This window comes from Carica papaya, chromosome 5, assembly GCF_054855325.1.
Source record: "Carica papaya isolate Zhongbai chromosome 5, ASM5485532v1, whole genome shotgun sequence".
NCBI lineage: Eukaryota > Viridiplantae > Streptophyta > Magnoliopsida > Brassicales > Caricaceae > Carica > Carica papaya.
The window spans coordinates 31,940,284-31,956,061 of record NC_142313.1 but is presented as its reverse complement, the minus strand read 5'-3'; the positions used below and the strand labels follow the sequence as shown (position 1 = coordinate 31,956,061).

At 46.5% G+C, this 15,778-nt stretch overlaps 3 non-coding genes and 23 pseudogenes across 3 annotated transcripts; all 26 read left to right on the top strand.

Annotated features, from left to right (window-relative positions):
• The first annotated feature begins 503 nt into the window (after window positions 1-503).
• Window positions 504-621, top strand: LOC148265605 (5S ribosomal RNA; annotated as a pseudogene).
• A 204-nt stretch (window positions 622-825) lies between these two features.
• Window positions 826-944, top strand: LOC148265604 (5S ribosomal RNA; annotated as a pseudogene).
• Window positions 945-1,506: 562 nt separating this feature from the next.
• On the top strand, window positions 1,507-1,625 carry LOC148265603 (5S ribosomal RNA). The gene has a single exon (XR_015821011.1). It is a non-coding gene; the product is annotated as a 5S ribosomal RNA (ribosomal RNA).
• Window positions 1,626-1,830: 205 nt separating this feature from the next.
• Window positions 1,831-1,949, top strand: LOC148265602 (5S ribosomal RNA; annotated as a pseudogene).
• Window positions 1,950-2,833: 884 nt separating this feature from the next.
• Window positions 2,834-2,952, top strand: LOC148265601 (5S ribosomal RNA; annotated as a pseudogene).
• A 1,277-nt stretch (window positions 2,953-4,229) lies between these two features.
• Window positions 4,230-4,348, top strand: LOC148265600 (5S ribosomal RNA; annotated as a pseudogene).
• A 209-nt stretch (window positions 4,349-4,557) lies between these two features.
• On the top strand, window positions 4,558-4,676 carry LOC148265599 (5S ribosomal RNA; annotated as a pseudogene).
• A 564-nt stretch (window positions 4,677-5,240) lies between these two features.
• LOC148265598 (5S ribosomal RNA) lies at window positions 5,241-5,359 on the top strand (annotated as a pseudogene).
• Window positions 5,360-5,564: 205 nt separating this feature from the next.
• Window positions 5,565-5,683, top strand: LOC148265597 (5S ribosomal RNA). The gene has a single exon (XR_015820648.1). It is a non-coding gene; the product is annotated as a 5S ribosomal RNA (ribosomal RNA).
• An 883-nt stretch (window positions 5,684-6,566) lies between these two features.
• LOC148265596 (5S ribosomal RNA) lies at window positions 6,567-6,685 on the top strand (annotated as a pseudogene).
• A 561-nt stretch (window positions 6,686-7,246) lies between these two features.
• LOC148265595 (5S ribosomal RNA) lies at window positions 7,247-7,364 on the top strand (annotated as a pseudogene).
• Window positions 7,365-7,568: 204 nt separating this feature from the next.
• Window positions 7,569-7,687, top strand: LOC148265594 (5S ribosomal RNA; annotated as a pseudogene).
• Window positions 7,688-7,895: 208 nt separating this feature from the next.
• Window positions 7,896-8,014, top strand: LOC148265593 (5S ribosomal RNA; annotated as a pseudogene).
• A 561-nt stretch (window positions 8,015-8,575) lies between these two features.
• On the top strand, window positions 8,576-8,693 carry LOC148265592 (5S ribosomal RNA; annotated as a pseudogene).
• A 535-nt stretch (window positions 8,694-9,228) lies between these two features.
• Window positions 9,229-9,347, top strand: LOC148265591 (5S ribosomal RNA; annotated as a pseudogene).
• Window positions 9,348-9,550: 203 nt separating this feature from the next.
• On the top strand, window positions 9,551-9,669 carry LOC148265590 (5S ribosomal RNA; annotated as a pseudogene).
• A 562-nt stretch (window positions 9,670-10,231) lies between these two features.
• On the top strand, window positions 10,232-10,349 carry LOC148265589 (5S ribosomal RNA; annotated as a pseudogene).
• A 531-nt stretch (window positions 10,350-10,880) lies between these two features.
• LOC148265588 (5S ribosomal RNA) lies at window positions 10,881-10,998 on the top strand (annotated as a pseudogene).
• Window positions 10,999-11,202: 204 nt separating this feature from the next.
• LOC148265587 (5S ribosomal RNA) lies at window positions 11,203-11,319 on the top strand (annotated as a pseudogene).
• Window positions 11,320-11,526: 207 nt separating this feature from the next.
• LOC148265586 (5S ribosomal RNA) lies at window positions 11,527-11,645 on the top strand (annotated as a pseudogene).
• Window positions 11,646-12,206: 561 nt separating this feature from the next.
• LOC148265585 (5S ribosomal RNA) lies at window positions 12,207-12,325 on the top strand (annotated as a pseudogene).
• A 205-nt stretch (window positions 12,326-12,530) lies between these two features.
• On the top strand, window positions 12,531-12,649 carry LOC148265584 (5S ribosomal RNA). Its single transcript, XR_015821116.1, has one exon. It is a non-coding gene; the product is annotated as a 5S ribosomal RNA (ribosomal RNA).
• A 1,144-nt stretch (window positions 12,650-13,793) lies between these two features.
• On the top strand, window positions 13,794-13,912 carry LOC148265583 (5S ribosomal RNA; annotated as a pseudogene).
• Window positions 13,913-14,474: 562 nt separating this feature from the next.
• On the top strand, window positions 14,475-14,593 carry LOC148265582 (5S ribosomal RNA; annotated as a pseudogene).
• A 204-nt stretch (window positions 14,594-14,797) lies between these two features.
• Window positions 14,798-14,916, top strand: LOC148265581 (5S ribosomal RNA; annotated as a pseudogene).
• A 209-nt stretch (window positions 14,917-15,125) lies between these two features.
• Window positions 15,126-15,244, top strand: LOC148265580 (5S ribosomal RNA; annotated as a pseudogene).
• The last annotated feature ends 534 nt before the right edge of the window (window positions 15,245-15,778 follow it).

The following is a 15,778-nucleotide window of genomic DNA, read 5'->3' as shown; positions in this document are numbered from 1 at the left end:
CATTTGCAAAGGTGAGTCACGGTGCCGGGGCATATTACTTGATATTAGAACGAGAAAGAGATGTGCAGAGTGCACGCACAAGGAAACAAATGACGGGTGGGTGGATGGGAGGGGAAAGAGTGTATGTATTTGCAGTGCAGAATGAAACATGAGGGATCATACCAGCACTAATGCAACGAATTCTATCAGAACTCCGCAGTTAAGGGTGCTTGGGCGAGAAAAGTACTCGGATGGGTGACCTCCTGCGAAGTCCTTATATTTCACCTATTTTCTTGGGAGGTCCTCGTGTTGCACCCATCTTTCTGCAGATGATTCTTTCGACTTTACGCGCGACTTGATTTATGGTCCGCAGGTTTATTCGCAAATGTGAGTCACGGCGCCGTGGCTTTTTACTTGATATTAGAACGAGTACGGGAGGTGCAGTGCACACGCACAAGGAAATAAATAACGGGAGGAGGAAGAAAAGAGAAGGAGTGTATGTATTTGAAGCGCAAAATTAAACAAGTGGCATCATACCAGCACTAATGTACTGGATCCCATCAGAACTCTGCAGTTAAGGGTGCTTGGGCGAGCGTAGTACTCGGATGGGTGACCTCTTGGGAAGTCCTCGTATCGCAATAATTTTTTTTCATATGGGTCGTTCGACATTATGCACGGCTGGAACTATGGTCCGCTGGTTTATACGCAAATGTGAGTCAAGAATCAGGGGCATTTTAATCGATATTCGAACGAGAAGGAGAGGTGCAGTGTGAACGCACAAGGAAACAAATGATGGGAGGGGGGGAGGGAAGAAGGAGTGTATGTATTTTCAGCACGAAATTAAATAGGTGCGGTCACACCAGCACTAATGCACCGGATCCCATCAGAACTCCGCAGTTAAGTGTGCTTTGGCGAAAGTAGTACAATGATGGGTTACCTCCTGGGAAGTTCTCGTGTTGCACCCATTTTTTTTTTTCAGATGTGCCGTTCGACGTTACGCGCAACATTAATTACGGTCCGCAGATTTATTCGCAAATGTGAGTCATGGCGCCGTGGCATTTTACTTGATATTTGAACGAGAACGAGAGGTGCGGTGCGCACGCACAAGGAAACAAATGACGGAAGGGGAAAGAAAGGAGATGGAGTTTATGTATTTGCAGCGCGAAATTAAACTGGTGCGATCATACCAGCACTAATGCAACGGATTCTATCAGAACCACGTATGTAAGGGTGCTTGGGCGAGAGTAGTACTAGCATGGGTTACCTCCTGCGAAGTCCTTATATTTCACCTATTTTCTTGTGAAGTCCTTGTGTTGCACCCATTTTTTTACAGATGATTCTTTCGACGTTACGCGCGACTTGAATTATGGCCCTCAGGTTTATTCGCAAATGTGAGTCACGGCGCTGTAGCTATTTACTTGATATTAGAATGAGAACGGGAGGTGCAGTGCCCACGCACAAGGAAACGAATGACGGGAGGGGTAAGAAAGGGGAATGAATTTATGTATTTGCAGCGCAAAATTAAACAGGTGCGATCATACCAGCACTAATGCACCGGATCCCATCAGAACTCCGCAGTGAAGTGTGCTTGGGCGAGATTAGTACTCGGATGGGTGACCTCCTGGGAAGTCCTCGTGTCGCACCAATTTTTTTTCAGACAGGTCGTTCGACGTTACGCGCGTCTGAAACTAGGGTCCGCGGATTTATACGCAAATGTGAGTCAAGAAGCATAGGCATTTTAACCGATATTAGAACGAGAATGAGAGGTGAAGTGTGAACGCACAAGGAAACAAATGACGGGAGGGGGAAGAAATGAGAAGGAGTGTATGTATTTGCAGCACGAAATTAAACAGGTGCAATCATACCAGCACTAAAGCTCCGAATCCCATCAGAACTCCGCAGTTAAGTGTGCTTGGGCGAGAGTAGTACTCGGATGGGTCACCACCTGGGAAGCCCTCGTGTTGCACCTATTTTTTTTTTCGGATGGGTTGTTCGACGTTACGCGCGAATGGAATTATAAACTGCTGGTTCATTTGCAAAGGTGAGTCACGGTGCCGGGGCATATTACTTGATATTAGAACGAGAAAGAGAGATGCAGAGTGCACGTACAAGGAAACAAATGAGGGGAGGGGGGTTGGAAGGAGAAAGAGTGTATGTATTTGCAGTGCAGAATGAAACATGAGGGATCATACCAGCACTAATGCAACGGATTCTATCAGAACTCCGCAGTTAAGGGTGCTTGGGCGAGAAAAGTACTCGGATGGGTGACCTCCTGCGAAGTCCTTATATTTCACCCATTTTCTTGGGTGGTCCTCGTGTTGCACCCATCTTTTTGCAGATGATTCTTTCGACGTTACGCGCGACTTGATTTATGGTCTGCAGGTTTATTCGCAAATGTGAGTCACGGCGCCGTTGCATTTTACTTGATATTGGAACGAGTACGGGAGGTGCAGTGCGCACGCACAAGGAAACAAGTAACGGGATGAGGAAGAAAAGAGAGGGAGTGTATGTATTTGAAGTGCAAAATTAAACAAGTGGCATCATACCAGCACTAATGCACTGGATCCCATCATAACTCTGCAGTTAAGTGTGCTTTGACGAGAGTAGTACTCGGATGGGTGACCTCTTGGGAAGTCCTCGTATCGCAACAATTTTTTTTCATATGGGTCGTTCGACGTTACGCGCGACTGGAACTATGGTCCGCTGGTTTATACGCAAATGTGAGTCAAGAATCAGGGGCATTTTAATCGATATTAGAACGAGAATGAGAGGTGCAATGTGAACGCACAAGGAAACAAATGATGGGAGGGGGGGAGGGAGAAGGAGTGCATGTATTTTCAACACGAAATTAAACAGGTGCGGTCACACCAGCACAAATGCACCGGATCCCATCAGAACTCCGAAGTTAAGTGTGCTTTGGTGAAAGTAGTACAATGATGGGTTACCTCCTGGGAAGTTCTCGTGTTGCACCCATTTTCTTTTTTTCAGATGTGCTGTTCGACGTTACGCGCGACTTTAATTATGGTCCGCAGATTTATTCGCAAATTTGAGTCACGACGCCGTGACATTTTACTTGATATTTGAACGAGAACGAGAGGTGCAGTGCGCACGCACAAGGAATCAAATGACGGGAGGGGGGATGGAGGGAGAAAAAGTGTATGTATTTGCAGCGCAGAATGAAACATGAGCAATCATCCCAGCACCAATGCAACGGATTCTATCAGAACTCCGCAAGTTAAGGGTGCTTGGGCGAGAGTAGCACTAGGATGGGTGACCTCCTGCGAAGTCCTTATATTTCACCCATTTTCTTAGGAAGTCCTCGTGTTGCACCCATTTTTTTGCAGATGATTCTTTCGACGATACGTGCGACTTGAATTATGGTCCTTAGCTTTATTCGCAAATGTGAGTCACGGCACCGTAGCATTTTACTTTATATTAGAACGAGCACGGGAGGTGCAGTGCGCACGCACAAGGAATCAAATGACGGGAGGGGGGATGGAGGGAGAAAAAGTGTATGTATTTGCAGCGCAGAATGAAACATGAGCAATCATCCCAGCACCAATGCAACGGATTCTATCAGAACTCCGCAAGTTAAGGGTGCTTGGGCGAGAGTAGCACTAGGATGGGTGACCTCCTGCGAAGTCCTTATATTTCACCCATTTTCTTAGGAAGTCCTCGTGTTGCACCAATTTTTTTGCAGATGATTCTTTCGACGATATGCACGACTTGAATTATGGTCCTTAGCTTTATTCGCAAATGTGAGTCACGGCACCGTAGCATTTTACTTTATATTAGAACGAGCACGGGAGGTGCAGTGCGCACGCACAAGGAAACAAATGACGGGAGGGGGGATGGAGGGAGAAAAAGTGTATGTATTTGCAGCGCAGAATGAAACATGAGCTATCATACCAGCACCAATGCAACGTATTCTATCAGAACTCCGCAAGTTAAGGGTGCTTGGGCGAGAGTAGCACTAGGATGGGTGACCTCCTGCGAAGTCCTTATATTTCACCCATTTTCTTAGGAAGTCCTGGTGTTGCACCCATTTTTTTGCAGATGATTCTTTCGACGATACGCGCGACTTGAATTATGGTCCTCAGGTTTATTCGCAAATGTGAGTCACGGCACCGTAGCATTTTACTTTATATTAGAAGGAGCACGGGAGGTGCAGTGCGCACGCACAAGGAAACAAATGACGGGAGGGGGAAGAAAGGGGAATGAGTTTATGTATTTGCAGCGCAAAATTAAACAGGTGCGATCATACCAGCACAAATGCACCGGATCCCATCAGAACTCCGTAGTTAAGTGTGCTTTGGTGAAAGTAGTACAATGATGGGTTACCTCGTGGGAAGTTCTCGTGTTGCACCCATTTTCTTTTTTTCAGATGTGTCGTTCGACGTTACGCGCGACTTTAATTATGGTCCGCAGATTTATTCGCAAATGTGAGTCACGGCGCCGTGGCATTGTACTTGATATTTGAACGAGAACGAGAGGTCCAGTGCGCACGCACAAGGAAACAAATGACGGGAGGAGGAAGAACGGAGAAGGAATTTATGTATTTGCAGCACGAAATTAAACAAGTTCGATCATACCAGCACTAATGCACCGGATCCCATCAGAACTCCGCAGTTAAGTGTGCTTGGGCGAGAGTAGTACTCGGATGGGTTACCTCTTGGGAAGTCCTCGTGTCGCAATAATTTTTTTTTTTCAGACGGGTCGTTCGACGTTACGCGCGACTGGAACTAGGGTCCACTGGTTTATACGCAAATGTGAGTCAAGAAGAAGGGGCATTTTAATCGATATTAGAACGAGAAGGAGAGATGCAGAGTGCACGCACAAGGAAACAAATGACGGGAGGGGGGGTGGAGGGAGAAAAAGTGTATGTATTTGCAGCGCAGAATGAAACATGAGCAATCATACCAGCACCAATGCAACGGATTCTATTAGAACTCCGCAAGTTAAGGGTGCTTGGGCGAGAGTAGCACTAGGATGGGTGACCTCCTGCGAAGTCCTTATATTTCACCCATTTTCTTAGGAAGTCCTCGTGTTGCACCCATTTTTTTGCGGATGATTCTTTCGACGATACGCGCGATTTGAATTATGGTCCTCAGGTTTATTCGCAAATGTGAGTCACGGCACCGTAGCATTTTACTTGATATTAGAACGAGCACGGGAGGTGCAGTGCGCACGCACAAGGAAGCAAATAACAGGAGGGGGAAGAAAGGGGAAGGAGTTTATGTATTTGCAGCGCGTAATTAAACGAGTGCGATCATACCACCACTAATGCACCGGATACCATCAGAACTCCGCAGTTAAGTGTGCTTGGGCGAGACTAGTACTCGGATGGGTGACCTCCTGGGAAGTCCTCGTGTCGCAACAATTTTTTTTCAGACGGGTCGTTCGACGTTACGCGCGACTGGAACTAGGGTCCGCTGGTTTATACGCAAATGTGAGTCAAGAAGCAGGGGTATTTTAATCGATATTAGAACGAGAATGAGAGGTGCATTGTGAATGCACAAGGAAACAATTGACGGGAAGGGGAAGAAAGGAGAATGAGTGTATGTATTTGCAGCGCGAAATTAAACAGGTTCGATCATACCAGCACTAAAGCCCCGGATCCCATCAGAACTCCGCAGTTAAGTGTGCTTGGGCGAGAGTAGTACTCGGATGGGTGACCACTTGGGAAGCCCTCGTGTTGCACCTATTTTTTTTCAAATGGGTTGTTCGACGTTACGCGCGAATGGAATTATAAACCGTTGGTTCATTTGCAAAGGTGAGTCACGGTGCCGGGGCATATTACTTGATATTAGAAAGAGAAAGAGAGATGCAGAGTGCACGCACAAGGAAACAAATGACGGGAGGGGGGATGGAAGGAGAAAGAGTGTATGTATTTGCAGTGCAGAATGAAACATGAGGATCATACCAGCACTAATGCAACGGATTCTATCAGAACTCTGCAGTTAAGGGTGCTTGGGCGAGAAAAGTACTCGGATGGGTGACCTCCTGCGAAGTCCTTATATTTCACCCATTTTCTTGGGAGGTCCTCGTGTTGCACCCATCTTTTTGCAGATTATTCTTTCGACGTTACGCGCAACTTGATTTATGGTCTGCAGGTTTATTCGCAAATGTGAGTCACGGCGCCGTGGCATTTTACTTGATATTAGAACAAGTACGGGAGGTGCAGTGCGCACGCACAAGGAAACAAATGACGGGAGGAGGAAGAAAAGAGAAAGAGTATATGTATTTGAAGCGCAAAATTAAACAAGTGGCATCATACAAGCGCTAATGCACTGGATCCCATCAGAACCCTGCAGTTAAGTGTACTTGGGCGAGAGTAGTACTCGGATGGGTGACCTCCTGGGAATTCCTCGTGTCGCACAAATTTCTTTTCAGACGGGTTGTTTGACGTTACGCGGGTCTGGAACTAGGGTCCGCTGGTTTATACGCAAATGTGAGTCAAGAAGCAGGGGTATTTTAATCGATATTAGAACGAGAATGAGAGGTGAAGTGTGAACGCACAAGGAAACAAATGACGGGAGGGGGAAGAAATGAGAAGGAGTGTATGTATTTACAGCGCGAATTTAAACAGGTGCGATCTTACCAGCACTAAAGCCCCGGATCCCATCAGAACTCCGCAGTTAAGTGTGCTTGGGCGAGAGTAGTACTCGGATGGGTGACCACTTGGGATGCCCTCGTGTTGCACCTATTTTCTTTCGGATGGGTTTTTCGACGTTACGCGCGAATGGAATTATAAACCGCTGGTTCATTTGCAAAGGTGAGTCACGGTGCCGGGGCATATTACTTGATATTAGAACGATAAAGAGAGATGCAGAGTGCACGCACAAGGAAACAAATGACGGGAGGTGGGATGGAAGGAGAAAGAATGTATGTATTTGCAGTGCAGAATGAAACATGAGGGATCTTACCAGTACTAATGCAACGGATTCTATCAGAACTCCGCAGTTAAGGGTGCTTGGGCGAGAAAAGTACTCGGATGGGTGACCTCCTGCGAAGTCCTTATATTTCACCCATTTTCTTGGGAGGTCCTCGTGTTGCACCCATCTTTTTGCAGATGATTCTTTCGATGTTATGCGCGACTTGATTTATGGTCCGCAGGTTTATTCGCAAATGTGAGTCACGGAGCCGTGGCATTTTACTTGATATTAGAACGAGTACGAGAGGTGCAGTGCGCACGCACAAGGAAACAAATGACGGGAGGAAGAAGAAAAGAGAAGGAGTGTATATATTTGAAGCGCAAAATTAAACAAGTGGCATCATACCAGCACTGATGCACTGGATCCCATCAGAACTCTGCAGTTAAGTGTGCTTGGGCGAGAGTAGTAGTCGGATGGGTGACCTCTTGGGAAGTCCTCGTATCGCAACAATTTTCTTTCGGATGGGTCATTCGACGTTACGCGCGACTAGAACTATGGTCCGCTGGTTTATACGCAAATGTGAGTCAAGAATCAGGGCCATTTTAATCGATATTAGAACGAGAAGGAGATGTGCAGTGTGAACCCACAAGGAAACAAATGATGGGAGGGGGGGAGAGAAGAAGGAGTGTATGTATTTTCAGCACCAAATTAAACAGGTGCGGTCACACCAGCACAAATGCACCGGATCCCATCAGAACTCCGCAGTTAAGTGTGCTTTGGCGAAAGTAGTACAATGATGGGTTACCTCCTGGGAAGTTCTCGTGTTGCACCCATTTTCTTTTTGCAGATGTGCCGTTCGACCTTACGCGCGACTTTACTTATGGTCCGCCGATTTATTCGCAAATGTGAGTCACGGCGCCGTAGCATTTTACTTGATATTTGAGCGAGAACGAGAGGTGCAGTGCGCACGCACAAGGAAAGAAATGACGGGAGGGGGAAGAAAGGAGAAGGAGTTTATGTATTTGCAGCGCAAAATTAAACAGGTGCGATCATACCAGCACTAATGCATCGGATCCCATCAGAACTCTGCAGTTAAGTGTGCTTGAGCGAGAGTAGTACTCGGATGGGTGACCACTTGGGAAGCCCTCGTGTTGCACCTATTTTTTTTCTGATTGGTTTTTCGACGTTACGCGCGAATGGAATTATAAACCGCTGGTTCATTTGCAAAGGTGAGTCACGGTGCCGGGGCATATTACTTGATATTAGACCGAGAAAGAGAGATGCAGAATGCACGCACAAGGAAATAAATGACGGGAGGGGGGATGGGAGGAGAAAGAGTGTATGTATTTGCAGTGCAGAATGAAACATGAGGGATCATACCAGCACTAATGCAACGGATTCTATCAGAACTCCGCAGTTAACGGTGCTTGGGCGAGAAAAGTACTCGGATGGTTGACCTCCTGCGAAGTCCTTATATTTCACCCATTTTCTTGGGAGGTCCTCGTGTTGCACCACTCTTTTTGCAGATGATTCTTTCGATGTTACGCGCGACTTAATTTATGGTCCGCAGGCTTATTCGCAAATGTGAGTCACGGCACTGTGGCATTTTACTTGATATTAGAACGAGTACGGGAGGTGCAGTGCGCACGCACAAGGAAACAAATGACGGGAGGAGGAAGAAAAGAGAAGGAGTGTATGTATTTGAAGCGCAAAATTAAACAAGTGGCATCATACTAGCACTTATGCACTGGATCCCATCAGAACTCTGCAGTTAAGTGTGCTTGGGCGAGAGTAGTACTCGGATGGGTGACCTCTTGGGAAGTCTTCGTATCGCAATAATTTTTTTTCAGATGGGTCGTTCGACGTTACGCGCGATTAGAACAATGGTCCACTGGTTTATACGCAAATGTGAGTCAAGAATCAGGGCCATTTTAATCGATATTAGAACGAGAAGGAGATGTGCAGTGTGAACGCACAAGGAAACAAATGACGGGAGGGGGAAGAAAGGAGAAGGAGTTTATGTATTTGCAGCGCGAAATTAAACAGGTGCTGTCACACCAGCACAAATGCACCGTATCCCATCAGAACTCAGTAGTTAAGTGTGCTTTGGCGAAAGTAGTACAATGATGGGTTACCTCCTGGGAAGTTCTCGTGTCGCACCCATTTTCTTTTTTTTTCAGATGTGCCGTTCGACGTTACGCGCGACTTTAATTATGGTCCGCAGGTTTATTCGCAAATGTGAGTCACGGCGCCGTGGCATTTTACTTGATATTTGAACGAGAACGAGAGGTGCAGTGCGCACGCACAAGGAAAGAAATGACGGGAGGGGGAAGAAAGGAGAAGGAGTTTATGTATTTGCAGCGCAAAATTAAACAAGTGCGATCATACCAGCACTAATGCATCGGATCCCATCAGAACTCTGCAGTTAAGTGTGCTTGGGCGAGAGTGGTACTCGGATGGGTGACCACTTGGGAAGCCCTCGTGTTGCACCTATTTTTTTCGGATTGGTTTTTCGACGTTACGCGCGAATGGAATTATAAACCACTAGTTCATTTGCAAAGGTGAGTCACGGTGCCGGGGCATATTACTTGATATTAGAATGAGAAAGAGAGATGCAGAGTGTACGCACAAGGAAACAAATGATGGGAGGGGGGGAGGGAAGAAGGAGTGTATGTATTTTCAGCGCCAAATTAAACAGGTGCGGTCACACCAGCACAAATGCACCGGATCCCATCAGAACTTCGCAGTTAAGTGTGCTTTGGCGAAAGTAGCACAATGATGGGTTACCTCCTGGGAAGTCCTCGTGTTGCACCTATTTTCTTTTTTTCAGATGTGCCGTTCGACGTTACGCGCGACTTTAATTATGGTCCGCAGATTGATTCGCAAATGTCAGTCACGACACCGTGGCATTTTACTTGATATTTGAACGAGAACGAGAGGTGCAGTGCGCACGCACAAGGAAACAAATGACGGGAGGGGGAAGAAAGGAGAAGGAGTATGTTTTTGCAGCGCGAAATGAAACAGCTGCGATCATTCCAGCACTAATGCAACGGATTCTATCAGAACTCCGTAGGTAAGGGTGCTTGGGCGAGAATAGTACTAGCATGGGTTACCTCCTGCGAAGTCCTTATATTTCACCCATTTTCTTGTGTAGTCCTCGTGTTGCACCCATTTTTTTGCAGATGATTCTTTCGACGTTATGCACGACTTGAATTATGGTCCTCAGGTTTATTCGCAAATGTGAGTCACGGCGCTGTAGCATTTTACTTGATATTAGAACGAGAACGGGAGGTACAGTGCGCACACACAAGGAAACAAATGACGGGAGGGGGAAGAAAGGGGAATGAGTTTATGTATTTGCAGCGCAAAATTAAACAAGTGGCATCATACCAGCACTATTTCACTGGATCCCATCAGAACTCTGCAGTTAAGTGTGCTTGGGCGAGAGTAGTACTCAGATGGGTGACCTTTTGGGAAGTCCTCGTATTGCAACAATTTTTTTCAGATGGGTCATTCGACGTTACGCGCGACTGGAACTATGGTCCGCTGGTTTATACCCAAAGGTGAGTTAAGAATCAGGGGCATTTTAATCGATATTAGAACGAGAAGGAGAGGTGCGGTGTGAACGCACAAGGAAACAAATGATGGGAGAGGGGAGGGAAGAAGGAGTGTATGTATTTTCAGCACGAAATTAAACAGGTGAGGTCACACCAGCACAAATGCACCGGATCCCATCAGAACTTCGCAGTTAAGTGTGCTTTTGCGTAAGTAGTAGAATGATGGGTTACCTCCTGGGAAGTTCTCGTGTTGCACCCATTTTCTTTTTTTCAGAAGTGTCGTTCGACGTTACGCGCGACTTTAATTATGGTCCGCAGATTTATTCGCAAATGTGAGTCACAGCGCCGTGGCATTTTACTTGATATTAGAACGAGTACGAGAGGTGCAGTGCGCACGCACAAGGAAACAAATGACGGGAGGAGGAAGAAAAGATTAGAAGTGTATGTATTTGAAGCACAAAATTAAACAAGTGGCATCATACCGGCACTAATGTACTGGATCCCATCAGAATTCTGCAGTTAAGTGTGCTTGGGCGAGAGTAGTACTCGGATGGGTGACCTCTTAAGAAGTCCTCGTATCGCAACAATTTTTTTTCAGATAGGTCGTTCGACATTACGCGCGACTGGAACTATGGTCCGCTAGTTTATACGCAAATGTGAGTCAAGAATCAGGGGTATTTTAATCGATATTAGAACGAGAAGGAGAAGTGCAATGTGAACGCAAAAGGAAACAAATGATGGGAGGGCGGGAGGGAAAAAGGAGTGTATGTATTTTCAGCACGAAATTAAACAGGTGCGGTCACACCAGCACATGCACCGGATCCCATTAGAACTCCGCAGTTAAGTGTGCTTTGGCGAAAGTAGTACAATGATGGGTTACCTCCTGGGAGGTTCTCGTGTTGCACCCATTTTTTTTTTCAGATGTGCCATTCGACGTTACGCGCGACTTTAATTATATTCCGCAGATTTATTCAAAAATGTGAGTCACTGCGCCGTGGCATTTTACTTGATATTTATACGAGAACGAGAGGTGCAGTGCACACGCACAAGGAAACAAATGACGGGAAGGGGAAGAAAGGAGAAGGAGTGTACGTATTTGCAGCGCAAAATTAAATAGGTGCCATCATACCAGCACTAATGCACCGTATCCCATCAGAACTCCGCAGTTAAGTGTGCTTGGGCGGGAGTAGTACTCGGATTGGTGACCTCCTGGGAAGTCCTCGTGTTGCACCCATTTTTTTTCAGATGGATCATTCGACGTTACGCGCGAATGCAATTATAAACCGCTGGTTCATTCGCAAAGGTGAGTCATGATGCCAGGGTATTTTACTTGATATTAGAACAAGAAGGAGAGATGCAGAGTGCACGCACAAGGAAACAAATAACGGGAGAGGGGATGGAGGGAGAAAGAGTGTATGTATTTGCAGCGCAGAATGAAACATGAGCGATCATACCAGCACCAATGCAACGGATTCTATCAGAACTCCGCAAGTTAAGGGTGCTTGGGCGAGAGTAGCACTAGGATGGGTGACCTCATGCGAAGTCCTTATATTTCACCTATTTTCTTAGGAAGTCCTCGTGTTGCACCCATTTTTTTGCAGATGATTCTTTCGACGTTACGCGCGACTTGAATTATGGTCCTCAGGTTTATTCGCAAATGTGAGTCACGGCACCGTAGCATTTTACTTGATATTAGAACGAGCACGGGAGGTGCAGTGCGCACGCACAAGGAAACAAATGACGGGAGGGGGAAGAAAGGGGAATGAGTTTATGTATTTGCAGAGCGAAATTAAACAGGTGCGATCATACCAGCACTAATGCACCGGATCCCATCAGAACTCCGCAGTTATGTGTGCTTGGGCGAGATTAGTAATCGGATGGGTGACCTCCTGGGAAGTACTCGTATCGCACAAATGTTTTTTCAGACGGGTCGTTCGACGTTACACACATCTGGAACTAGGGTCCGTTGGTTTATACGCAAATGTGAGTCAAGAAGCAGGGGCATTTTAATCGATATTAGAACGAGAAGGAGAGGTGAAGTGCGAACGCACAAGGAAACAAATGACGGGAGGGGGAAGAAAGGAGAAGGAGTGCATGTATTTGCAGCGTGAAATTAAATAGGTGCAATCATACCAGCACTAAAGCTCCGGATCCCATCAGAACTCCGCAGTTAAGTGTGCTTGGGCGGGAGTAGTACTCGGATGGGTGACCACTTGGGAAGCCCTCGTGTTGCACCAATTTTTTTTCGGATGGGTTGTTCGACGTTACGCGCGAATGGAATTATAAACCGCTGGTTCATTTGCAAAGGTGAGTCACAGTGCCGGGGCATATTACTTGATATTAGAACGAGAAAGAGAGATGCAGAGTGCACGCACAAGGAAACAAATGACGGGAGGGGGGATGGGAGGAGAAAGAGTGTATGTATTTGCAGTGCAGAATGAAACATGAGGGATCATACCCGCACTAATGCAACGGATTCTATCAGAACTCCGCAGTTAAGGGTGCTTGGGCGAGAAAAGTACTCGGATGGGTGACCTCCTGCGAAGTCCTTATATTTCACCCATTTTCTTGGGAGGTCCTCGTGTTGCACCCACTTTTTGCAGATGATTCTTTCGACGTTACGCGCGACTTGATTTATGGTCTGCAGGTTTATTCGCAAATGTGAGTCACGGCACCGTGGCATTTTACTTGATATTAGAACGGGTACGGGAGGTGCAGTGCGCACGTACAAGAAAACAAATGACTGGAGGATGAAGAAAAGAGAAGGAGTGTATGTATTTGAAGCACAAAATTAAACAAGTGGCATCATACCAGCACTAATTCACTGGATCCCCTCAGAACTCTGCAGTTAAGTGTGCTTGGGCGAGAGTAGTACTCGGATGGGTGACCTCTTGGAAAGTCCTCGTATCGTAACAATTTTTTTTCAGATGGGTCGTTCGACGTTATGCGCGACTGGAACTATGGTCCGCTGGTTTATACGCAAGTGTGAGTCAAGAATCAGGGGCATTTTAATCGATATTAGAACGAGAAGGAGAGGTGCAGTGTGAACGCACAAAGAAACAAATGATGGGAGGGGAGGAGGGAAGAAGGAGTGTATGTATTTTCAGCACCAAATTAAACAGGTGCGGTCACACTAGCACAAATGCACCGGATCCCATCAAAACTCCGCAGTTAGCTGTGCTTTGGCGAAAGTAGTACAATGATGGATTACCTCCTGGGAAGTTCTCGTGTTGCATCCATTTTTTTTTCAGATGTGCCGTTCGACGTTACGCGCGACTTTAATTATGGTCCGCAGAGGTGCAGTGCGCACGCACAAGGAAACAAATGACGGGAGGGGGAAGAAAGGAGAAGGAGTTTATGTATTTGCAGCGCGAAATTAAACAGGTGCGATCATACCAGCACTAATGCACCGGATCCCATCAGAACTCCGCAGTTAAGTGTGCTTTGGCGAGAGTAGTACTCGTATGGGTGACCTCTCGGGAAGTCCTCGTGTCGCACTAATTTTTTTTTCAGACAGGTTGTTCGACGTTACACGCGACTGGAACTAGGGTCAACTAGTTTATACGCAAATGTGAGTCAAGAAGCTGAGGCATTTTAATCGATATTAGAACGAGAAGTAGAGATGCAGAGTGCACGCACAAGAAAACAAATGACGGGAGGGGGGGATGGAGGGAGAAAGAGTGTATGTATTCGCAGTGCATAATGAAACATGAGCAATCATACCAGCACCAATGCAATGGATTCTATCAAAACTCCGCAAGTTAAGGGTGTTTGGGCGAGAGTAGCACTAGGATGGGTGACCTCCTGCGAAGTCCTTATATTTCACCCATTTTCTTAGGAAGTCCTCGTGTTCCACTCATTTTTTTGCAGATGATTCTTTCGACGATACTCGCGACTTGAATTATGGTCCTCAGGTTTATCGCAAATGTGAGTCACGGCACCGTAGTATTTTAATTGATATTAGAACGAGCACGGGAGGTGCAGTGCGCACGCACAAGGAAACAAATGACGGGAGGGGGAAGAAAGGAGAAGGAGTTAATGTATTTGCAGCGCGGAATTAAACAGGTACGATCATACCAGCACTAATGCACTGGATCCCATCAGAACTCTGCAGTTAAGTGTGCTTGGGCGAGAGTAGTACTCGGATTGGTGACCACCTGGGAAGTCCTCGTGTCGCACCAATTTTTTTTCAGACGGGTCGTTCCACGTTACGCGCGACTGGAACTATGGTCCGTTGGTTTATACGCAAATGTGAGTCAAGAATCAGGGGCATTTTAATCGATATTAGAACGAGAAGGAGAGGTGCAGTGTGAACGCACAAGGAAACAAATGATGGGAGGGGGGGAGGGAAGAAGGAGTGTATGTATTTTCAGCATGAAATTAAACAAGTGCGGTCACACCAGCACAAATGCACCGGATCCCATCAGAACTCCGCAGTTAAGTGTGCTTTGGCGAAAGTAGTACAATGATGGGTTACCTCCTGGGAAGTTCTCGTGTTGCACCCATTTTCTTTTTTTCAGATGTGCCGTTCGACGTTACGCGCGACTTTAATTATGGTCCGCAGATTTATTCGCAAATGTGAGTCACGGCGCCGTGGCATTTTACTTGATATTTGAACGAGAACGAGAGGTGCAGTGCGCACGCACAAGGAAACAAATGATGGGAGGGGGAAGAAAGGAGAAGGAGTTTATGTATTTTCAGCGCGAAATTAAATAGGTGCGATCATACCAGCACTAATGCATCGGATCCCATCAGAACTCCGCAGTTAAGTGTGCTTTGGCGAGAGTAGTACTCATATGGGTGACCTCTTGGGAAGTCCTCGTGTCACACTAATTTTTTTTTCAGACGGGCCGTTCGACGTTACGCGCGACTAGAACTAGGGTCCACTGGTTTATACGCAAATGTGAGTCAAGAAGCAGGGGCATTTTAATCAATATTTGAACGAGAAGGAGAGATGCAGAGTGCACGCACAAGGAAACAAATGACGGGAGGGGGGGATGGAGGGAGAAGAGTGTATGTATTTGCAGCGCAGAATGAAACATGAGCAATCATACCAGCACCAATGCAATGGATTCTATCAGGACTCCGCAAGTTAAGGGTGCTTGGGCGAGAGTAGCACTAGGATGGGTGACCTCCTGCGAAGTCCTTATATTTCACCCATTTTCTTAGGAAGTCCTCGTGTTCCACCCATCTTTTTACAGATGATTCTTTCGACGATACGCGCGACTTGAATTATGGTCATCAGGTTTATTCGCAAATATGAGTCACGACACCGTAGCATTTTAATTGATATTAGAACGAGCACGGGAGGTGCAGTGCGCACGCACAAGGAAACAAATGACGGAAGGGGTAAGAAAGGAGAAGGAG